The 14,221-nt window shown below is 32.5% G+C and overlaps 1 pseudogene; it reads left to right on the top strand.

The window, feature by feature from the left end:
* The first annotated feature begins 6,264 nt into the window (after positions 1-6,264).
* Positions 6,265-13,863, top strand: LOC120191424 (annotated as a pseudogene).
* Positions 13,864-14,221: the final 358 nt, after the last annotated feature.

Below are 14,221 nucleotides of genomic sequence, written 5' to 3' on the forward strand. Positions count from 1 at the left end.
ATTAAATGTAATAAATATTCTCGTATCAAATATTTAATAAAACCTTTTAGTTTTTTAAAATTTTATTTTAATAATTATATATAAAATATTGATTTTATACAATAAATAAAATAATATTAATAAAGTCACAATCAAATTATTAAAACACTCATATGAATGAAAACAAATTGAAGATACATAAAGTTTAATTTTACATTAATATAAACAAATTACTCTCATTATTTAATGTTAATTTTTAAATTAAATATCAACTTGTAACCCTTTTCTAGTTAATATCAACTTGTAACTTTAAATTTCGAAATTTATATAAAAAATATATAAATTCTATATTTTAATGTTGACCGTCAATGGAGAGTTAGCTATAGACTCACATTCACATTCACCATATCATTTTATTTTAATTAATATTAAAGCTATTGATTTTAAAAAAATATTTCAGAGAATATATCTACACAACTACTTCAAAGTTGTCTTTTTTTTTCTTGGTCACTAAAAATTGCCTTTTTATTTTATCTATACTATTAATATTTTACCTACTCAACATATTGAATTTTGGGTAAATTACACATTTAGTATATTAAATATCAATTTTAACCCATACAAGTACCTAAACTTTTAATTTTTTTTTCAAAATCATACCTAACATTTAGTTTTTGTTTCGTTTCAATACTCTGCCGTTAAAAAATTTCAATTTTTTTTTTCAAAACTTGACATTAAATTTTAAACAGGTAGTAAAATAAAACAAAATATATTCTTTAAGTATTGTTTTAAGAAATTGAAAATTTAAGTACTAAAACAGACTAAAACTGATAATTTAAGTATTAAACATGTAACTTACCCTTAAAAATTTACACTAAATAATTATAAACAAAAATGTTTTACGTAAAAGATATATATTTATGGAAGTATTTTTGTTGGAATATATAAGATTTGTATATAAAGTAATCAAGTATCGTGTTTGAATCTCAAAAATTAATTTTTTAATTCTTTTATTTAAAGATTACACCCAAAGTGTCAAATGACAAAAACACCCTTAGAGTATGCGTCACCATTTAAAAAGTTTTTCTCGGTAAACTACACATCTAGTACTTAAACTATTTTGATCTATTTCAATACCTAAATTTTTTTTTAAATCATGTCTAACATTTAGTTTTCATTTAATTTTAATACCCCGTCGTTCAAACTTAATGCATTTAGTACCTAACTATCAGTTTTAGTCCGTTTTAATAGTAAAACTTTCAATATTTTTAAAATTTAACTGTAAATTTTGAACGGGATACTAAAATAAAAAAAAAACTAAAATTTTTAACAATAGGTACCAAAATGAAACATAAACTAAACTCTAGATACGATTTTGAAAATTTGAAAGTTTGGGTACTAAAACGGATCAAAATTGATAGATAGGTACTAAACGTATTTACCCAATTTTTTAAGTCATTTTTCACTAAATATTCATTTCACTCGTGATACCAACTCAGTCAGGAACTTGTTATAAGTATGAGTCACCATGACAATTAAAAGTTCAATTTTTGAACCTCCAACATGATAATAATCCCATTTAAACCGTGTTCCCACAAACATACCATAGATAGTTGCCTCCAACTGCCTGCAACAAAGTAAACATCAAGTGTCTAAGAACATCCACCAATTCTGAGATCCAAGGACTGCTGATGATAATTGAAGTTTCAATTAAATCACCCCTAGTCATTATAAAAAAATATTATTTTTATTCGATAAAAATAAAGATCTAATTTTATAAATAATATATAGTGAGTTATTATTACAATTATCCTTAAATATAAGTTAAGTTTAAATTATTTTTCGGATCATATCATGTATTTATACCTTAAATCCGAACTCAACCCAAATATTTATCTAAAAAACTCATCCCAATTTAACCTTAAATCTTCTTAAAAAATCCAATCTAAATAAATTTGATCGAGTCCAAATCTGTCGATTTGAATCCCGTGACCGTCCCTCGCGTGAACATCACTTAGCTTAACTCTGCTTTTAGAAATCTCAGCCCCGTGAATCTGGTGTAGGCCGTCTCAAATAAAAACATTATTTTCCTCTTGTCAAGAATATAATGTCTTCTCTAATTTTCTTTCTCGTGACAATGTAATTGACCGAATGGTAAACTACCGAAATGGTTAATTTCATTGGTAAACTATAAAAATGACCCCACTACATAGATTATTTTGTTGAGTATTTCTATTATTAAAAGTTATAAAATGGTTCATTACAATAATTTATTACTTTGTTGAGTCTATCGATTATTAAAAGTTACAAAAATTTATGAATTATAGAAATTGACGGTAATCTAAGCTAGACGTTAACCTACGAATTATGATATATAAAATCAAGTCATAAAATCCTCAACACCTATCAAATCTCAGTCAACATGTTTAATGTCCAGCTCAGATTGTTATCAAATTTTTCACAGAAAATGATGAGTTTGGAACATATGAATAATCGAGTGATCATTTTGAACTTTAATAATCGATGGACTCAACAAAATAACATCTGGACCATTTATACTTTATCCTAATTTCATTTTCATAGTGGTCATTTTATCCTAAATTAAAAAATCTAATTATTTATATTATCAATTGATAATACTTTAATTATTAAGAGTTACATATTGTTCCTTTAACAATGTCACATATTAATAAGGGTAAAATACAAATTTGATAACTAAACTTTACTTTCTTTTCTATTTTTCTCAATGTGCTTTAAATATTTATAATTTCCTCACTAAACTTAATATATTAGATTTTTTTGGTCACTCAATTGTTTCCTCCTAGTTATGACGTTGTTTATTTTATTTTATTTTTTAATGAGTAAATTACAAATTTAATCACAAAACATTATTTTCTCTCATATTTCACTCACTATACTTTTAATTATTTTCAATTTAATCACTAAACTTTATGCATTGAATTTTTTTGGTCAATCCTATGTTAACAATAAAAAACACTATTTCATAACGTTGTTAGTAAGGAAACGACTGAGTGACAAAAAATTCAATGTATCAAGTTCAGTGAGGAAATTGAAAGATTTAAAGTACAATGAGTGGTATAGGAGAGAGAGTAAAGTTCAGTTACCAAATTTGTAATTTACCCTGTTAATAATTGAGTTAATTTTTAATTTAGTTAAGCAATTTAGAATAAAATATTAAAGTTAACGTTTAAATTTCATATAAAATAATAAAAGAATTATTAAAATTTAAATAAAAATATTAATTTAATCAACTTCAACGATTATATTTTGAAAAATCTAGTAGTACAAAATTTACCCTTGTTTAAGTAATAAAACGGATAAAACTGATAGTTTTATGTATTAGACGTGTACTTTACCCCTGTTTTTTAGATGCTGATATAGGGATATAATGTATGAGCCACTGCATGTTTCAAACAGATTTTTCATTTGCTTTACCATTTCCACGATCCACAAAGTACAAACCGCGATGCTAAGTTTGACTTAATTCGTTTTTCAGAAAGAGAATGCATAAGCAGTTGGTAGTATAGATGCAATTTGTGAGTGAGATATTATCTTTGCTCTGACTACTTTGTGCTGCAGATTTAGGCTTTAGAAAACCATTTGATGCTAGTTGAGCTTGCTCGACTGCAAATGAGAAATGGAATTTCATTTGTTTTTGTTTCATTTGGAGTATAAACTATGTTCATCTTCTGACCCTTTTTATGGCTTGTTTTGTGATTGCAGAATTCTCGCCATTCTCACTGTAAGTAAGTGCAAAAGTTGTTGAGCTTTTGTGTGACGAGTCTTACCGAGGTTCTGAGCCTTTTCTTCTAGCATTCTTGTTCTTCCTTAGCATGGTAAGTTTCTGCCATTTGCATAACACCATTTATATCTTTTTTTTGTTGGGAAAATAAACTAATTCTTTGTTCGATTGTTAGTTGCGTGTTATTCCTTTGTCCTAGTTGGCTAAGAAAGATTTAGGGATATAGTTTTCATATTAATATATATAATATACAGACACACTTGTATATGGTATGGCTAAGAAAGATTTAGGGATATAGTATAAACCTGAGTCATGTTAGGCTTCTCAAGTATGATTCTGTTTGTGGTGCAACTGTAAGTAGAAAAATGTTTTGTTTGCGCACCTAGTGAATATTCTGAAGTCCTTTGGTGCTGCAGGCTACTTCCTGACGAAGATTTTCCATCCAAATATTGCGACCAATGGTGAAATTTGCGTAAACACACTAAAAAAGGATTGGAACCGAGTCTTGGATTACGACATGTGCTCATTGTAAGTTCCACTGGACCCAGACTTCATTCTGTATCTGTTTTTCTAAGTTTGTTTGATCATAACTGCCCAAGGACTGCAAATTTCTTTCGTTAATCCAGCTTTAGATCTTTAGCTTCATGTTTTTTCATCTTCCTCGGCTCTGCCAATGCCGCTGCGGGTATTTAGGTGTTTATTGATTGAACCATTTCCTAATCAGCTCTAAATGAACAGCTGGCAATGCTGCTTGAAAACTATGACGAGTATGTCCGACATGCCAGCTGAGGCTCTCCCAACCCATCTAGACCTAACACATTTATTCATTGGTTCTTTAATATATATTTTGCGATGCTGAAATATAAAACCTTCAGCTGGAAGGGAATAAACCCGTCCAGCTGGAATGGCTTCGCATTTGGTACTATTACTTTTGTCGTTCGACTTGTACAAACGATCGATCAAGCTTTCAATTATTGTCTTCTATTACGCCTTACATGATATTAGTATAGTGATGCACTCTTGAAGGAATTCAATCGGCTTGCAGTTCTCACAATCTTCTGCCCTTAACACAGGCTTTATACCGGAATCCATGCGAAGCCGAAACCAAGTTCAAATCAGGAGCTATTTGAGAGTCAACTACGGCACTGAACGTGGAGCAGCGTAACACCTCGGTTCTGAATGTTGAGTAGAAAAATGCAGCAAGCGGTGCCGGGTTATCATTACCAACCCCACTCGCTCCATCAACCATATCGACAAAAGGAGGCAACAATCCGGACCACCAGCATCAACAGTCCACAGTTCCTGCAAGTGAAACCAGGGTTAGTGGAACCGGCATTGTAGGAATATCGGGCACCACCGCGCCTAAGAAGGAAGGTTTGCGGAAAGTTCTTGCGGACAAGAAGAAAATGGATGCTAGAAAGAAAAGTCTCAAGAGATTGTAAAGTCATGGTGTCTTGAGTAATAAAACAACTAAAAATGAACTTCATAAGGCGTTCGGAAACTGGTTGTTTGTAATGGATGCTTTATTTTGGGAAGGTGATGAATGCTTTAATTTGCTTTAGGAAGCTTTTTTTTACAGGTTTTTTATATGCTGAGTACTTAAAGTGATAACTTTGTAATGTTAGACATCTAGATGAATTAAAAAAAAATTTGGGGTATTTATTTAAAAAATGATATAGTTTAGACACTTATTTTATAATTAATCCTTCTTATAATAGGACCCGTCTACCTATGTCGTTCATTTAAGCCCTTAATTCAAAGGGCCCTTTTGCACTCAAAATACCATGTGTAAGATATGGACTTTGTTTCAGAGGCCACTCCATAAAATCAACATTAGGAAAATATATAACTAAATATCAATTATTTCTTTTCAAATTTTCATGTCAGCATTTTTACAAAAAAAAATTTGGTATGTCGGTAGTTTTCGGTCTAACCGACTTTGGTCATTGAAAAAAAATTAAGGAGAAATGGTCACTACAACTATCGACCCGTCCAATTTAAGTCTCTAACGTTATTAATTCGTCCGATTTAAGTCCTAACGTTATCAGTTCGTTCGATTTTAATCCCTCAAATATGTTAGTAACTTCAACAAAAGGGATTTAAAATAGAAGGGGTTAAACGAAATTAATAGTAGATGGGCTTAAACCGGATAAACTGAGAATAAGGTACTATTTTCCCTTAAACTTATTTTGGTGACCAAAATCGATAAGACTAAAAATATAAGAGACTATCGACATAGTTTACCCGAAATATTTTGTTACCTTTTTCTTAGCATAATATTTACCTGCATAAAAGTTTAGAGGCATCACAAAATAGTAATAGATCTGTCTAGTCGCTTGCTTTTTCTTTCTTTTCTTTGTATTTGATAAACAATGACAACATTTAATTGTCGATTATTTATAATTTTTTATTTTTTTATTATTTTATATTACATCGTATATTTATATCTATTTTCTCAATTTCTAATAACTTTTGTCTATATTTACCACACACATTTCTATGTCTTTGGTACGTTTTTACAAATGGAATCGGAGGATGAGTTCGATATGCACGACGCCAACAACGAATCGGGCGAAGAAGACGATTTCTACAGCGGCGGCGATGACGACGACGACTGTGCTGAGCCCGTCGGTGCTTATGACGATTCGGATGCGGTTGCCGATTACGATTTCATCGACAACGATTCCGATGATTCCCACGATCTCGTCTATCACCGACACCAAGTATTTCTTTTTCTGTTCGATTTTTTTCTTTGTTTTCGCTGGTTTTTCAATTTTCCTTTTGGAATTTTAAAACTCTAGTTTTGCTTTTGTTAGTGTTAATTAGAGTATTTTGTCATCATTTCATGATTTGGTCTGGTTTTGGTTAAGATGTTTGTCGAATCTATAATATTAGTTTGGTATGAGGTAGGACGAGCTAAGTGACCAGCTCAAATGTTGAATGTGGAAGTACAAAAGAACCGATAAGATCATAAATTCGAAAGGGAAAAACAAAGGATAATTATATGTTTCAACTTTCTATTAATTCTGTATATATTTTTAAAAAGCCATATTTCTAAAAATAGTTACTTATTTTTCCGTTTACATAAATTGCCAATTATATTCATGTCATTTATCAACCTTAACAAGAACTAGTAAATGTCCACTTTTTTCGTTACAGATGCGAACTCTAGGGTATAATTACTCCGTACTAATTTGAATAATTTTTTTTGGGTGTATCATGTATGATTTTGCGAATTACCCTTAACTACAAGAATAGGGTTGACATAGATTGTATATGTTAGACAAATTGTAGTTTATTTTGTTGAGGTAGTGCTTGCAAGCTTTGGCTATCAGGAATGTGTTTGATTTTCGTGTTGCCTTGTTTTTCAATTTTTTTGACAATATACAAAACATTTTGAATTTCATTGGTGGATTTGGTTTAATGCAAGTTGTGTCATTGAATCCTAATACTAGAAAGGAGACCTCAACTGTGAATGGAATTTACTTCTTTGCTTCTAAGATCGAAGCTTTTACTTAAAATGAACTTATTTTGCTTCTAAGATCGAAGCTTTTACTTAAAATGAACTAGATTATATCAATACTAAGATTACTGAACAGTTCATAGTGAATGTTGGAAAAACCTAGTTTTTCTAATGCTGCATAGTAAACTTACAGCCCTATCTAACGTCTAAAATTGAAGCAACTTCTCTTTGTCACTCTTATAATTGGTCTTGCAAATGTGATCATTTCTGCTTCACTTTGCACAGCATGCATTCAGCTATTTTGCTATTAACCCTCCCTCCAAGCTTATATCTTTTCTCAACCTTGTGTACATAAAAGTTTGTGGTTTTTGAGCGCTTCTATTGTTAATTATTTTGTTTTTCCAAAGCAGTTTGTATTAAACTGATGTTTCTTTTTGTCTTAGCAAAATTACCATTTTGAGTGAAGTAGATATTCGCCAGCATCAAGAAGATGATATCATGAGGATATATACTGTGCTCTCCATCTCAAAGGTTGAAGCAAGCATCCTTCTACGGTACTATAGTTGGTGAGTGATCTTGATTGATTTAAATTATGTTAATTGAAATCTCTTTCCTTATGTCCTTTTCAAATTTTGCTTAGTTTTTTTTTACTTATTTACAAAATTATTTTAATGGACTTATAACTGCATCTCTGTAAATGTAGAGTGAAATTAGCATTGTTGTTCTCTGTTTTGATGATAAGGGTCTATTTTGTAATCTATTGACAATGATATATTTGGCGGCTTGATGTTGTAAATGATTTATGATCATTTTGGACTTAAAGGAGCGTCAGCAAAGTACACGATGAATGGTTTGCAGATGAGGAGAAGGTTCGCAGGTCTGTTGGCTTATTGGAGAAGCCTGTAGTTCCATTTCTTGATGGTAGAGAAGTGAGTTGTGGAACACTCAACCAAGAGTTTTCACATTTTTTTAGCTAGGATTTCCTATGCTTGTTCGGTCTGTGCTCTTTTACTCCTTATAACTTTTATTTTTCTTCACATTTCTTTTTCTGGCAGATGATTTGTGGGATATGTTTCGAAAACTATTCCTATGATAGTCTTCACGCTGCTGCATGTGGTCATCCTTTCTGTAAATCTTGCTGGGCAGGTCTGTTTTGATCCACCTATGCTTTATGTTTTTTGGTTTTTAGTTTTGATGTTGTTTCAAGAAGTTATAGGTCAGATTTTGGAAATCTTTTTTTGGTCAAAGCAATGACTGCACATGCTCAGCTGGCTTTGAAGGGGTAAAGGGATAAATGATGTGCGAATAATTATTTATTTCTATTATTTATCCTGATTATAATGAATACTCCATATTTTGGAGCTTTATAGTGCCCTTGTACATTATTATCCACATTGTACTTTAGCTGTATGTATTGTTAAGCTCAGTAGCTGGCCTGACAGTATTTTAACCATTCTAGCTGTACTTTGTTAACCTTTCCATGGAACACCTTCATCTCAATGATTTTTCTGTCTGAGTTTATAGCAAGCTATTTGAAGTTGTGTATTTACCGACCTTTTCATATTTTTGTGAAATTCTCTCATACATACCCTTGTTTTCTTGCTTAGGTTATATTAGCACAGCCATCAATGATGGTCCTGGATGTTTGATGTTGCGATGTCCTGATCCATCCTGTGCTGCTGCTGTTGGTCAGATATGATTAGCGCATGGCTTCTGAAGAAGACAGAGAGAAGTACTTCCGTTATTTCATTAGATCTTATGTTGAAGACAATAGGAAGGTAATAATACTAATGATATGCATATTCTGGTTTGTTTTATCCAAAAAAATATGCGTTTCTGGCTTGTAGGATTTAAAACTTTTAAATTTTGTTAATGATTTTTGAAGTTTACTCTATACATTTGTTTTTTAAAAAATATAAAAATATGAATTTTATGTAACCTGTTTTCTATATTTTTTTATGTTATTTTGTTGATCTTTTCTTTTATTTTTTTAATTACTGTGTTGTGTGTATTCAGTACCATAATCTAAAAGAAATAGATGTATAACTTCTCATTATTCAATTTTCACCTCTTTGTATTGTAACCCTTTTTCTAAATTATTTATGCTATTTTGTAGACCAAATGGTGTCCTGCACCAGGGTGTGATTATGCTGTGGAATTTATTTTGGGCAGTGGAAGGTTATGATGTTACATGTCACTGCTCATATAGCTTTTGTTGGAATGTAAGATTTTTTCACATTCTTTCTTGTTATAGTACCTTGAATGATTCACGCATAAGAATTTCTGCTTGATTTTATTTCACTTTCAAAATTGCTAACATGAATTTTGACCATAGTGTGCATTTGACCTTGCAGTGCGCTGAGGAAGCTCACCGTCCTGTTGATTGTGGCACTGTAGGCAAGTGGATACTAAAAAATAGTGCAGAGTCTGAAAATATGAATTGGTAACTAGATTTATTCTAATACACGAGGTTGTTTAATTCATTCCAAAATGTGAGGTTCTTAAGTTTGTGTGGTATTGGCACACCTAAACGAAGAAATTTGCTTGCTTTCCCTTACCAAAAGTAAACATATGTGCGTTAGAGTGCTTTGTTATTGAATATCACTTTTGCTGGAGAAAGCTTGTCTAGATTCAGTCCTTAATCATTATGTTCTTTGCTTTGAACTCTTTTTGCTACATGTAGTTGATAATAATTCCCTTGTACATGATATACATAAGCACCAATGACAATTTATACTAATGCATCATTAACTGCTTCTGAATATGTTGAAATTTGAGGTGACAAAGTGAATGTGTCTTATCTTATATATATATATATATATTATTCGATGCTATATTGTAATGTTCTGCAATGTTATATCATTCGATGCTATATAATGGTCAGTTTCTCAATCATTGTGTCTGTCTTAATTGCTTAGGTTATATTAGCACAGCCATCAATGATGGTCCTGGATGTTTGATGTTGCGATGTCCTGATCCATCCTGTGCTGCTGCTGTTGGTCAAGATATGATTAGCGCATTGGCTTCTGAAGAAGACAGAGAGAAGTACTTCCGTTATTTCATTAGATCTTATGTTGAAGACAATAGGAAGGTAATAATACTAATGATATGCATATTCTGGCTTGTTTTATCCCAAAAAAATATGTGTATTCTGGCTTGTAGGATTTAAAACTTTTAAATTTTGTTAATGATTTTTGAAGTTTACTCTATACATTTGTTTTTAAAAAAATATAAAAATATGAATTTTATGTAAACCTGTTTTCTATATTTTTTTATGTTATTTTGTTGATCTTTTTCTTTTATTTTTTTAATTACTGTGTTGTGTGTATTCAGTACCATAATTACTAAAAGAAATAGATGTATAACTTCTCATTATTCAATTTTCACCTCTTTGGTATTGTAACCCATTTTTCTAAATTATTTATGTGCTATTTTGTAGACCAAAATGGTGTCCTGCACCAGGGTGTGATTATGCTGTGGAATTTATTTTGGGCAGTGGAAATGATGTTACATGTCACTGCTCATATAGCTTTTGTTGGAATGTAAGATTTTTTTCACATTCTTTCTTGTTATAGTACCTTGAATGATTCACGCATAAGAATTTCTGCTTGATTTTATTTCACTTTCAAAATTGCTAACATGAATTTTGACCCATAGTGTGCATTTGACCTTGCAGTGCGCTGAGGAAGCTCACCGTCCTGTTGATTGTGGCACTGTAGGCAAGTGGATACTAAAAAATAGTGCAGAGTCTGAAAATATGAATTGGTAACTAGATTTATTCTAATACACGAGGTTGTTTAATTCATTCCAAAATGTGAGGTTCTTAAGTTTGTGTGGTATTGGCACACCTAAACGAAGAAATTTGCTTGCTTTCCCTTACCAAAAGTAAACATTATGTGCGTTAGAGTGCTTTGTTATGTGAATATCACTTTTCTGGAGAAAGCTTGTCTAGATTCAGTCCTTAATCATTTATGTTCTTTGCTTTGAACTCTTTTTGCTACATGTAGTTAATAATAATTCCCTTGTACATGATATACATATGCACCAATGACAATTTTATACTAATGCATCATTTAACTTGCTTCTGAATATGTTGAAATTTGAGGTGAACAAAGTGAATGTGTCTTAATCTTATATATATATATATATATATATATATATATATATATTATTCGATGCTATATTGTAATGGTTCTGCAATGTTATATCATTCGATGCTATATTGTCATCAATCATTGTGTCAGTCTTAATCTTCAGGATATTGGCTAATTCCAAGCCTTGTCCAAAATGCAAGCGTCCAATTGAGAAGAACCAGGGGTGCATGCATATTACATGCACACCACCTTGTAAATTTGAATTTTGCTGGTGAGCTGTTACCTCTGCTTACATATGCGTTGCTTGTATTTTGATTAAACTTTGACATCGCAATTTTATTTGGGTTATTTATTTTTATTGAAAAACAAAATAAATAATAGTCCTATTTGTTTGTATTTTTTTATTGTTTGTTTAGCTTTATTGTCTACTGAACAAGATTTAAGAGTACTTTTCCTAATTGGAGGCTGAACCTAAGATTTTGTGTAAAAAAATGATCCTTTCTCTTTCTGTATTTGTAGTGTGTGTTTCTCCCTTTATGAGAATTCCTATCAGTTGACCATGTGTATATGTAGGCTTTGCCTGGTGCATGGTCAGATCATGGTGAGAGAACTGGTGGGTTTTATGCCTGCAACCGTTATGAGACAGCAAAGCAAGAAGGTGTGGTATGGAACTTGTTCTTTCCTCTGGCATTCAGCATTTCCGGGGTCACCATTCTTTAACTTTCCTCCTTGAGTTTCTGATCCATAGTGTTTATTTATAGTACGACGAGGCTGAGAAACGAGAGATGGCTAAAAATTCTCTGGAGAGATACTCATTATTATGAACGAGGGCAAACAACCAATCGGTATGTATTACTTGTGAGACTTATGGTGAAAATGAGATGATGCTTGTCACTGTTACTGTTTGTAAATCCTATTGACTGCTTAAGTTTATTTTCTGGTAACACTTTCTGGGTGATTATGCACGATATACTTGAGTGAGAAAACACTTGCAGCTACTTCTAAAACTTTTCTTTACTTGATGCAGTCTAGGCAAAAGGCACTAGCAGACAGCAAATGCAATCTGTGCATGTAAGCCAAAATTTGTATAATTTTTGACCAACTATTATGATGCTGGTCAAGACGATTATTTTTACTACCATTTACATGAATGTCATGAAGATAGTTTTTGAAGGCCATCAAAAGCATTGAAGAATGATAATTTTGTGTCAATTGCAGCTGGAGAAGCTTAGTGACATACAATGCCAACCTGAGTCGCAGCTGAAGTTCATCACTGAGGCATGGCTACAGGTAATTTCCAGAAATTTGCTTGGCTTGCTAACTAAATGTTACTTTAGCTCATCACTGCTACTTTAATTGTGCAGATAGTAGAATGTAGGAGATTCTCAAATGGACATATGCCTATGGATATTATTTACCGGAATATGAACATGCTAAACGACAGTTCTTTGATACTTGCAAGGTAATGCTCTCCGTCTATGAGCTATGGCTAGGATAAATTGGACCACTCTTCAGAGTTTGTTATTATATTTATTTATCTTAAGCTTATTTTATTTATGTTTACGGATGCAAAAAATTCACATATCGTTCACCTTCAATTAAGTGTGTTTTTTTAGCACCTTCCGCCTCAGGCAGTACATACGTTATAGCATCCAAACCGCCCCTTGTGCCCTTAACATGACTGGTTTTTGCACTACTCGTGCTCTCTATTGTCTTGCAGGTGAGGCTGAGTCTGGGTTAGAACGACTTCATCAATGTGCAGAAAAGGAGCTGCAGGTTTACCTCAATGCAGAGGGGCCGTCAAAAGATTTTAACGAGTTTCGGACAAACTTGCTGGGTTAACGAGGTAACTTTTTGCTTAAAATATATTCACCACGTAGATTCCTTTTGAAATTCATGATGATGTAGAATTTGATGATCTTATCATTATTGAAAAAATTCCATTCAAAAGCTTTGTATGTGTGGAAAAATCTCTTATGTTAGAGAATTGGCAACCCTTCTTCTGTCTAAATTAATTTGTTATAAAACTTCGTGACCAGTGTGACGCGGAATTACTTCGAGAATTTAGTTCGAGCTCTAGAAAATGGTCTATCAGATGTGGACTCCCGTGGAGCCTGCAGCAGGATGGGCAGCTCGAAGGGCATGGGAGGCGGTAGCAGTACGGGAAGAAGTGGAAAGGGCAAGGGCTCAGCCTCTAGGCCCAGCTGCTCCAGCAGAAATATCGACGACTCTGGCCATTGGTCCTGTGAATATTGCACCTTCGCAAACGTCAAGTCGGCAGCCATTTGCCTAATGTGCCAGCAGCGTCGATAAATTTCATTGGCTATACCGGATCCAAGCCGGCCTTGCCTCTTGATTCCATGGCATAGGACTTTAGAGGATTGCCAAAGGGCGAGCAAAAAAAGTTTATTCCACTTCTCTTTTCATCTCTTAAATCAAATTTGCCGTGATACAACGCCTGAGAAACTGATATCGAGCGAAGGGGTATGTTTATGTTAAGTAAATTGTGTATAGTCATACGTGTAGGTCCGAAAACCCTTCGACTTGCTTCCATCGGAGTCTTTCCAATATTCCATACGTGTAGGACCGCAATGAAATGGACGATAGGCTGAGCTGTGACCATCTGCAGTGATAAATAATTTGTTGTTGTAACCTTTCTAATTACACGGGGGCACTAAATTTATTACCCGCTTGTATTGTTGTATGTATAATTCGGTCAGATGTTTCCATTAATACTTGTAGATCGGTTGTCGGTGGTGTTGAATATCGAGTGGTGTTTTCTTCGATTATCGTCCGATGCTCGTTTTAATTAGTCTTACATGTTTTCCAGCACATTTTGTTGTGTTTTCAGTAACATGCTGAAATGAACACAAAATTTCCTCTAAAGGTTGATTCGTTTTGCTTATATGCTCAGGTATCTTT

The sequence above is a fragment of the Hibiscus syriacus genome, unplaced genomic scaffold (genome assembly GCF_006381635.1).
Source record: "Hibiscus syriacus cultivar Baekdansim isolate YM2019G1 unplaced genomic scaffold, ASM638163v2 tig00116968_pilon, whole genome shotgun sequence".
Classification (NCBI taxonomy): domain Eukaryota; kingdom Viridiplantae; phylum Streptophyta; class Magnoliopsida; order Malvales; family Malvaceae; genus Hibiscus; species Hibiscus syriacus.